The 11,709-nt window shown below is 31.4% G+C and overlaps 1 pseudogene; it reads left to right on the forward strand.

The window, feature by feature from the left end:
• The first annotated feature begins 5,370 nt into the window (after positions 1–5,370).
• On the forward strand, positions 5,371–7,793 carry LOC131607529 (protein FAR1-RELATED SEQUENCE 5-like; annotated as a pseudogene).
• Positions 7,794–11,709: the final 3,916 nt, after the last annotated feature.

Below are 11,709 nucleotides of genomic sequence, written 5' to 3' on the forward strand. Positions count from 1 at the left end.
GATACACATGGACGACATGATCGTAAAATCTAACGAAGAATAATGACACAATGAAAATCTCGCCAATGTGTTCAGACGAGTTTGAAAATATAATATAAGGCTTAGCCCTGAGAAGTGCACCTTCAGGGTCAGAGCCGACAAATTACTTAGTTTCTACTTAACGGCGAAAGGTGTAAAATCTAAGCTAGACAAGTGTGAAACAATTATTATCAAAATAAAAACTTCGACTACGAAGAAAGGGATAATGAAACTAAACAGAATGCTCACATTCCTAAATAATCTCATCTCAATATCAGTTCAACACGCTTACTGTAACAACCCATTTCTATCCGGCAATTTATTCAAGAATCAGAGTTTCAAAATTTCTCAACAAACAAATAAGGCGTCGCATATTCATTTCACAACAAATCACTTAATCGCATTTAGCGGATACATAGAACTTTCATTGATCAATTAAACAAATACTCAGCATATAATACTCTTCAAAATAGAATAACTTCTTTTATTAGAACATGGCGGAATCATAGTTCTCAATCTTTGAGTCAATAACATATTATTCAACTAAGATAAAAACAATAAACAACAACATTATAAACATCATAAATCATCCCCCCGAGTGCTACGTATCAGAGCGACAACCGACTCGATAAACAACAACTAAATATTCATACTTGAACACCTGCACGTTACCAATATAAAGGCAACAACGAACAAAAGAAAAGGGTGAGATATCAAATCATATAAGTGAGCGCATGATAAATTATATATTAGGATTCAGACATATATCATTATCACATCACCAGTATTAATATTGCTATACACTTCATACTTCCACTAACTCACAAATCTCACATACTTTTCATCATACTACAAGTCACAACGCTTCATATTCACATGAATTATTTATATATATATATATATATATATATATATATATATATATATCATTCACTTACTTTACAAGCTAATTCACGATACATCACAATTCTAGTACCAAAACATCACTGCACATAAGTCATACACCTAGTCACAAAACATCTCATATAAGTCACACATCTAGTCACCAAATATCACATGTAAGTCACATAAGACATGTTCAGTTAATCGCATTCACAACCATTGATATCCTCATACTATTCACAAAATCATCAATTCACATTTTCACATACTTCCATCATTTAGCAAGTCACGAAATACAATCACGATATAGTCACAAAACATCACAACTATGAATCACATAAGACACATGGGACATGACTCATGTATATGCATGTGATACCCATCGGAGCTTCGGCTCCCGTTACCAATTGCCCAATTCAGAGGCACAAGGCATAAGCCTTCATCACTAATTTGCCAACCAGGTCGTCACAGAGTATGCATATGAAATGTGACTCGACAAACAAGACCTACACAACATACTCATCGCAATCACACATCGTCACGAGGCATACGCCTATATCACTGATAATTACCAATCATTAGAGGTAATTCAACGTCACAATAATCTTTCATCTTCACATGGAAATAAAATCATCACGACATTATCATGTTTCGACATATCACGTCAACCATATAACTTCACATATTAGCAATATCATCACAACAATCGACACATTAAGTTAACTCAAACTAGTCTCATAATTCTCTATAAATTAGTCTTTTATTTAACTCACAACTCCAAGCTTCTAGTCTCTCCTTCAAGACATAGCCTCTTTCTCTTCTACTCTTGTTTTCTCCCAAAAGAGAACACTCCTCTTCTCAATCTCTAAAACCCTATTTAATATTCCAATTGGGCTTAACATATAACAACTCTTCTTTATTATTCTCCACAAACCAATTTAGGCCCAATAAGACCAATAACTTAAAACAACCAATATATTACTTTTAATAATATTCCATCGATATAATAATCCATTTGCCGACATAACCACGTATTCACTAAAATATACTTCACAACTGATAAATTCCAAAAATAAAATAAGAATATTTAATTAAATAGATAATTAAATAATCGGGGTGTTACACTTATTCGTTATACATATTCTAAAAAAAGATTGATAAGGTAATTTAATAAAGAATATTTTTATAAATTTAATAAATTTATGCTATCAATTTATTTTATATTAATATTTATTTTATTTGTTAGTTCAATAAAAAAGAGAAATTTGACAAAAACAAAAGAATGAAACTTTTAATGAAAATAAAAATTGAAAGAGATTTAATTCAAAAATGTTAGAGTAAGACATTGGGAGAAATTAAAAACGAGGGAAAACAAAATTAAATTTTTTGAATAGTGACTACAAACATGACAAAATTAAATTTGACATAGCATTGCTTTTTCTACCGTAAGGTCGAGTATATGCTATGTTGATTTTTACTATGCCAAGAAATCGAGAAATTCTTAAAAACATGACAATTACCACTAATGTTTTTTCTATTTGACTTGAACCCCATTGTTCTGTAGCGGTGGACTTAACTTTGCACCACTGTGACTACAAGGTATTGTTCTCTGAGAACCCTCGCAGATTTATCCTTTAGAAAAGGTGTCTCGTTGGATTGAGGTCTTTGGGTGTTGTATATAAACTAACCTTAATCGAAATTCCCAAGAAATGCGTGGGACTAGTTTGGCCAACACATAACAGTTTCCCCTCGTTCAAGGCTGAGGAGCACAATAAGAACATTAATTCCCCTAGTGTTTCGTATTTGTCGACCTCAAGTATTTGTCCTACGGCTACGAGGTATCGTCCGCTTTGGGTGTGATAACTTTCATAACTTTTTCCTTTAGAAAAGGTGTCTTGTTGGATTAAGGTGTTCATGAGTTGTATATAAACTACCCTTAGTCTCAATTCTCAAGAAATATGGGACTATTTTGACCAACCCAGAACACCCCACGAAGTTATAATTGGAAAATCCTACCATGCTTTAGCTACTTCCCTTAGTAAACTACATATTGTGGTTTGATATACCATTTAGGTATCTTAAAATATGTTTCACAGTCTTAAATTGCGATTCCTTATGGGATGTGTGATACCTATCACACCTATAAACGCTAAACATGATATCTAGCCTAATTATTGTTTAATAGAGCAATGATCCTATGATACCTCGATATTTGATAATCTCAATCCGTGATTCGTCATTGCCAATCATTAACTTTGAAGCTGTGGGTGTAAAGCTTGACTTTACATCTTGTATTTCATACTTCTTAAGTAGCTCCAGGAAATAATTTTTTAACAGATGAAAGTCCCTTTTCTAGGCATGTTTGATCAGAAATCCCAAGAAATAATTAAGTTCTGCCATGAGGGACATCACAAATTATCCTAACATAAGATTCATTAGTAGAACCAAAGATACTATAGTCTACATAAATTTGAACCAATAAATTGTGCTTTCTCTTTCACTTTATAAACAAGGTGGGGTCAACAGTCCCTCTACTTGAATGAATCCTTTCTCCATAAGTCCTTCTTTATTTCTATTTATTATTCCTTTTTCATCAAGTTTTTTGTATGAATAACCTCTTTGGTACTTGTAATATTTTTATTTTTAGGACGTGAAATTAAATTCCAAACATCATTTTTTTTATATTGATTGAGCTCTTCTTGCATAGAAAGGGGTCAAACTTCATCACCAAGAGCATCAGTAATAGATTTCGATTTGAATTAGATATTAAATCCGATTAATTACTTTAGAGATGATGTGCTTACTACCTTTGTTTTATGTCTCCAAGAATGTTGTATAACACATGGTCCTTCATGACAATCCAATCTTGAGGTAGTTGAGGCGAGGTTTCTTGTTCAGAGTCCTCTTATTCACTTTCCTCTTTATCATTTGTAGATTCCTTACTCTTTGGAGGTTCTTTTTCTAGAACGTCGTCCTTGACTAAATCTTATGCGAAAATACCTGAAACATCATAAATAGACAAATTTTGTTTCCTAGTATTGTGGCGTTTAGATTGAGCAAAAGCTACATGACGAGGAATACTCCCTCTAGTCCTATTTATAAGAAAAAGTTTACTCCCTCCGTTTCTTTTTAAGTGTCGTTTTAGCAAAAAGCTCTTCAACCAAGATAGTGGATTATTAGAGTTACTTTTTCTATTATACCCTTATTTATTTTTCTCCTTCCAAATAAATTCAATCATACACTCTCTTTTTTCAATAACTAATTGAAAAATTTGAGGTGGAGTTATTGATTAAACAAGGGTATAAATGACAAATTAAAACATTAAATTATAAAACGACACTTAAATAGGAGCAAAAAAATTCTTCTAAAACGACACTTAAAAAGGAACGGAGGGAGTAATTTTTATATTAATTGAATAACTAATTTATTTGTTTTATATATTGTCCAGATACATTAGTGACTCAATGTATCTAAAAAGTAACTTTTTTCATATAAATAAGAATAGAGCTAGTATTCAAAAAATATGTCTTCTTCAACTCTAACATCAAACTTACCTAACTTGTTCTTGTTGTAATTGAAAATGAAGCATTTTCATCCAAAACTGTGTAAATAATAAATGTTTGCTTTTTTTATCCTAGGGGTGAGTTTGGATCTGCTCCATTTAGTACTCATCCATTTAGTCCGGTTACAATTATAGATAGTTGACATGTGTCCAAAAAAAATTAATGGCTCTGATTTAATACTGAAATATTAATTATTTTAAACAAAATTAAGCATACTATTCATCTTCTCTTCCGTTAGTTTTTCATCTCTTCCAAAACCCTTTACCCATTCATATTCTATTTTCTACAAAACTAAAAAAAAAAATACAGTTCCTCTTTTTAAATTTTAGTTTTTTCTATTTGAAGTGGAAAAGTAGCATTTGGATTTGGATTATCTCTTCCAAAACACAGTTCCACCGTAAGCCATTCATCTCTTCCAAAACACAGTTCTGCCGTAAGCCATTCATCTCTTCCAAAACACAGTTCCGCCGTAAGCCGTTGCATTTGGATTATCTCATTGTTATAAGCAAGAGGTATATTGTTGTTACTTAAATTTAATGTATTTTACTTACTGATCATCTCAATTTATAAGAAGGGATATTGTTCTTACTGCACATGTATCTCACTTATAAATGATAATTTGAAGTGGAAAAGTAGCTATATTATTTGATAAGAGACATTGAGTTAGATAATTATTTTATATTATTTGAATACTGGAACAAGCTTCTATATTATTTGAAGTACAGAAAATCATTTTTTACTATTTTTTTTCATTCTAACAAACCTAATTAAAAACAATTAGCATATTTAGCTTCCAGGCAAAATAAATACAGTTAAAAAAGACTATGTTTCTCATTTTGAATTATGTTTATTTATATTATTAATTTTTTTAAAAATACTTATTATGATGATTGTATTATTTTTTTAGATGAATATGTCGTCAATTCCGGAAGTCGATTGTGTTGATAGATGGGTCAATAATATTCATGAAAAAAATGTGCAAGATGAGCAAGAAAATATTGTCAACAATGAGCCTCACTTGGGAATGAATTTTGAATCTGAGGCGATGGCTTATGACTTTTATAATGAGTATAGTAAAAGAATTGGATTTGGTATTCGTAGAGAATATGTAAATAAAAGTAGAATAGATGGAGTTTTGACTTCAAGAAGATTCACATGCTTTAAAGAAGGTATACGAAGTGTTGACAAAAGAAGACATTTGGTAGAGGAACCTAGAGCGGAAACCAGAACGGGTTGTCAAGCACGTATGGGTATTTCACTTGATCGGAAGATAGGGAAATATAAAGTTGTTGACTTTGTAGCTCAACATAATCATCCCCTTCAACCGCTAGAGTATGTTCATATGATTCGCTCTCATCGTCGCATTTCTGAAGCACAGGCATCACAAATTGTATTGGCAGATGAATCTGGAATAAGACCAAAGGATGTGCATGAATATATGTCCAAGCAAGTCGGGGGAATAAAGACTATTGGTTTTACAAGACGTGATCTTAAGAATTACCTTTGAACCAAAAGAAGTCAATCACTAAAGTATGGTGAAGTGGGTGCATTGATGATGTATTTCAAACAAGAAAGTGAAAATCCCTCATTTTTTTATGACTTTCAAATGATTGTTGAAGAGCAGATAACAAACATATTTTGGGCGGATGCACAAATGATAAATGATTATGGTTACTTTGGTGATGTCATCACTTTTGACACCACATATAAGATAAATAAGGATTATCGGCCGTTGGGAGTATTTGTTGGACTTAATAATCATAGACAAACAGTCATTTTTGGGGCAGCATTGCTATATGATGAAACAATCCCTTCTTTTCAGTGGTTATTTGAAACTTTTCTCAAAGCAATGGGTGGAGAAAAACCTAAAACCATTCTAACAGATCAAGATGCCGCGATGGGTAAGGAAATTTCTTTAGTTATGCCCGAAACATTTCATGGATTATGCACTTGGCATATAAGACAAAACGCTCTAAAGCATGTGAACCATCTATATCAAAAAAGTGCAAAGTTCAGTTCAGATTTTGAAGCATGCATAGATCTACATGAAGAGGAATGTGAATTTTTGAAAGCATGGAATTCTTTACTTGTTGAGCATAATGTTTTGGAAGGTTCATGGTTGCATATGATTTTTCAATTGCGAGAAAAATGGGCATGGACTTATGTCCGAAAAACATTCATTGCAGGTATGAGATCTACTCAATTAAGTGAGAGTTTTAATGCTGATTTGAAAAATCATTTGAAGTCAGATTTAAATCTAGTACAATTTTTTACACATTTCAAAAGGGCTGTTAATGGTAAACGTAACAACGAGTGTGAAGCGGAATACGAGTCAAGACATAAGCTACCTAAACTGAAAATGAAGAAGGCTCATATGCTCATACAAGCCGGAAATGCCTACACTCCAAGAATTTTTGAGGAGTTTCAAGAGGAATATGAGGAATATCAAGATGCTTGCATAAAGAATTTGAATGAAGGTATGTATGTTGTTACAAACTATGATAATGAAAAGGAGAGGATAGTAATGGGAAATTCTATGGAACAAAAAGTTTCTTGTGATTGTCGTAAATTTGAGACACACGGTATCTTATGTAGTCATGCTTTGAAGGTTTTGGATGTCATGAATATTAAATTAATTCCCGAACACTATATACAAAAGAGATGGACAAGAGATGCAAGATTGAGAAGTAATCAAGATGGGATGGGGAGACATGTTGAATTAGACAAAAAAGCCCATTTCTTGAAGCGATACAATGAGTTGTGCCCTCGAATGATTAAATTAATCAACAAAGCTTTAGAATCTCATGAAACTTACACATTTTTGTCCAAAGTTTATGAAGAGTCCGACAAAATAATTTATGATATGTTGGCAAAAAAGAATGAGGATGGAGAATCAAGTGGAATGGTTCATGTATCTATATCAATTGGAAATGATGAAATTGATACTGTTGGCGTTGCAAAAGGCATAAAGAAGCGAAATTGTTCTCGTAATAGTAAAACACGGGATAAATCTTGGGTTGAGAGATTAACTAGAAAAAGAAAGAGACACTTACAAACAAAGAGAAATTTTCAAGAGGTAATTATCATCAAATTATACTCTCTTTTTTTAATGATATTGTTCACCTAACACTTTTGTATTATGTAGCAATCTACAAGGCAAGTTGGCACATTGAGGGTTCAACATCAAGATCATCAAGGTACAAGTCAAGTTGATGATGCATTGCAACTTCAACATCAAGCTACAAGTCAAGTTGGCACATTGAAACTTCAACATCAAGCTACAAGTCAAGTTAACACATTGCAACTTCAACACCAAGCTACTAGTCAATTTTACACATTAGGACTTCACAATTTCTTTTAAGCATATTTTGTAGGAGTTTTGATAATACTTATTTGGGATATATTGTTTTTTACTGAGTTTTGGCTTCCGGATCTTTTTTATCTTATAACAATAGTTGCATTTTGGCGTTTTAACATTTTATCATTAATTGATTTTGACATTATCTGATTTTAGTATATTCTGATTTTGGTATATTATGCTTTTGGCATTTTCTGGATTTGATATATTCTAGTTTTGACATTTTCTTGTTTTGACATATTCTGAATTTAGTATATTCTGATTTTTTTTCATTTTCTTGTTTTGATATTTTCAGTTTTTGTCAATTATGTTCATTTTGCCAATTATACATTTTCTTGTTTTGATATTTTCTAGTTTTCTTCTTTTTGTCAATTATGTTCTTTTTCCCAATTCTACATGAATATGACAGTCTTAGTGAACATTTTTACAACACAAACCTTAATGAAATACACAATCCTTTTGCAAATACACAATTCTTAGTCAAATTTTTCCAGCACAAAGCTTCTGCAATTACCCAATTCTGGTTGCAAATACCCAATTCTTTTGGTAAAACAAAATAATTTATTGAAATTTTTTACCAACACACAATCCTTTTACAAAACAAAACAGACAATATTTTATGCATCACCCATATGCTTGTGCTTCTTCCATAAGTCCCTATCAATTCATATCCAACTTTAATATCATACTCATGACTTTCTTTCCCATTTAAATTCATTCATATCAGCACATCAGCACATACAGACATACATGGCGGCGGCGAGAAATCTGAGTTCACGGCGGCGGCGAGAAATTTAAGTTTACAGCATCAGAGAGAAAGAATATTTTACGGCGGCGGAGAAAAGAAAAAGTTCACAGCAACGGAGAGAAGAAAAAGTAATTGGCGTGAGGTGAGGAAGAAGAACAAAATCTGATTTTGGTTCTCTGATTTAGTTTCTGTGTTTTAAGCGTGTTTAAATTGAGGAAGAAGTACAAAATCTGATTTTGGTATTTCCTAATTAATTGCTAAAAAAACAATTACTTTAAACTTTTAATCTCCACCTTTACAAAACTAATTAACACAGGTCCCATATCTAGACAAATAACCGGATAACAGGACATTTTCTTAACTGGAGCGGATACGGACTCATAAGGGGTCTTCTCTAGAATAGGTCTAATGATCACCCTATTTAAGACATGCAATGCGGTATTAACTCCATCGACCCAAAAGTACTTGGATACTCTCATCTCATTTATCATAGTCTGTGCTAGTTCTTTAAAAAAATTGTTTTTAGGAACCATGACAACATTCTGTTGTGGAGTCTGTAGTCTTAAAAAGTTGTGGGTTATAATGCTCTCATCGCAAAAATTATCAAAGTAATGATTTACAAATTTACCACCATGATAGCTTCTCAATGTTTTTATTTTCAAATTAACTTATTTTGGATAAGTTTAATAAGCCTAACAAAATCCTTAAAAGTTTCTTCCCCGTGTGCTAAGAATAGCGTTCAAGTATACTTATAAAATTATTCTGCAAGACAAAGCTATAGAAGTTTTCTGTTTAACTTTTAGTCTTAAGGGACCAAAGAGGTTTAGATGGATAAGATCAAGAGGTTTGATAGTTGGAACACAACCTTTATATTTGAATTATACTTTTGTTTTCTTTTACATTTAGTATGCATCATATAATTTCTCTAGAAAGCTTAGTTTTGAGTAAACTAACGACTAGGTTCTTGGATAATATCTTAATAAGTATATCAAAATGAATGTGGCTCATATACCTTTGTCATAGACAAAAGTCTTCACTCCGTGTGACTAAGCATTTATTTTCATTATCTGATACATCGCTAATATCAAAACTTGTAGATGTTTTCAACTCTACAACCCTTAAACATTATCTCCTTATCAGCCTTATGCTCAATAACACAACCAAGGGTATCAAAAGTGATTATTTACCCTTTGTCGCATAATTGAATTATGTTGAGATCATTTTATTTAAGCTCTTTTACAAGTAAAACACTATCAATGGTTGTTGTGGGGAGATTTCCCACAACAGGCTCTCCTAAAATTTCACCTCATTTCTTGCCTCTGTAAGTAAACGTAGTCACACTTATTCTCTATGAAATCAATGAACATGGACATGTCACTCATCATGTGTCGTGAGGATCCGCTCTCTAGAAACCAAATCATTTTTAGTGGTCCTAAGACACCCATACATCGAATATTAAAAAGGTAATTAAGGTACGGATGTATAGTATACATGAAAATGCTATATTTAGGAAAGATCAAACAACAATAAGCACTTCCAACCACATCAAAAATTGATACAAAATTATATTGTGACATAGTAATAGCTAAATTAAGTAGAGATACAACCCTACAACTAAATTGAAAAATTAAGTAGACATAGTTTTGATAATCTGTATCATCTCCTACATAGTTTTGAAATAGTAAACCTTGCCTTTATTATTGAACTTGAAATTACGTTTTTTTCATTGTGTATTGTAATTTAACAGCGTTTTATTCAAAAATTGTGATGAAAGGATGGATATAATTATAAAGTTCAACTAGTCGGATATCCGTGCGGTTAGACGGATAAATTTATTTGATACGATATAAATTGTATTTAGATATGTATCTAAATTTGTAATTAGCTATTAATTTTAAAATGAATAATAACTATATAAACTCAATTATATTAAAATACAAAGAGAAAAAAAAGGATGCGTAAGATGAAAGAAAAATGAATATTTAATATTTGAAATAAGGATTTTATCTTTTAAATTAATGTAATTTTTTATTAAAATAAAATATGTATTGTGCTAGTAGTGACTCGTAAAATAAAAAGTTTATTTGATACAATATAAAATGTATTTATATACATATGTAAATTTGAAATGAGTTACTTAATTGTAAGATAAAAAATAATTGTATAAACTCAATTGTATTTAATAATAATGAAAAAATTGATTCGTGAGAAGAAGAAAAAAGATGAAATTTTGAAATAAATATTTTGTCTTTTAAATCAAGGCAAATTGTTAGTTAAAAGAAAATAAAAATTATGCTCATAATGATCCGTGAGATAAAAAATAATTTGATACAATATAAATATATTTAGATACACATGTAAAATTTGAAATGATTTACTTAATTGTAAAATAAACAAATAATCATATAAATTTAATTGTATTATATAATCATACATAAAGAATAAAAAGGAACTGAGAGATAGAGGATGCTTTAGTGTAAGATGGTGCGCGCGGAGCTTTATTATTTCTCTGAAGATGTAGGTCCCGTCTAACATTAAGATGTTCAAATGAAGGTTTACTTTCGATAGGCTTCCAACTAGAGAGAAACTAGTTAGAAGAGGTATTGTGGTGAATGATAGTGAGAATTATTGTACCTTTTGCTTTACGGAGGAGGAATCTAAGTATCATTTGTTTGAATCTTGTGTTGTATCTAGAAGGATTTGGGCTAAGGTGATTCGCTGGATTTATCAAATGAGGAGTTGAGATCTTTTATAAACTTTCATAAGGTGAAGAACAAAGATGACAGGTACCTAGTAGGCGCGATTTGACTGGCTTTAGTCTGAAATATTTGGTTAATGCGCAATGCAATTATGTTCAACGATATGGTTTTCAATTTTGATGAGTGCATGACGACTATTGTTTTTGTTTCTTAGAAATGGGTAAGTGTTTATTGTAATTCATCTGTTATGTCTAATTTTAATGTTTGGAACACTATGCCCTTACTCTGCTTTACAAAGATAGGGCAGAATGCATTGTTTCCCCCGGATCGGAGTACTGCTTGTAACCGATCTTTTGGTTTTATATAATCATTTCTTGTTGAAAAGGTATTATAGGGTAATGATATGTCTAGTTTTTATTGGTTTATAAATCAAATGCACCA

Source organism: Vicia villosa, linkage group LG5 (assembly GCF_029867415.1).
Source record: "Vicia villosa cultivar HV-30 ecotype Madison, WI linkage group LG5, Vvil1.0, whole genome shotgun sequence".
NCBI classification, from domain to species: domain Eukaryota; kingdom Viridiplantae; phylum Streptophyta; class Magnoliopsida; order Fabales; family Fabaceae; genus Vicia; species Vicia villosa.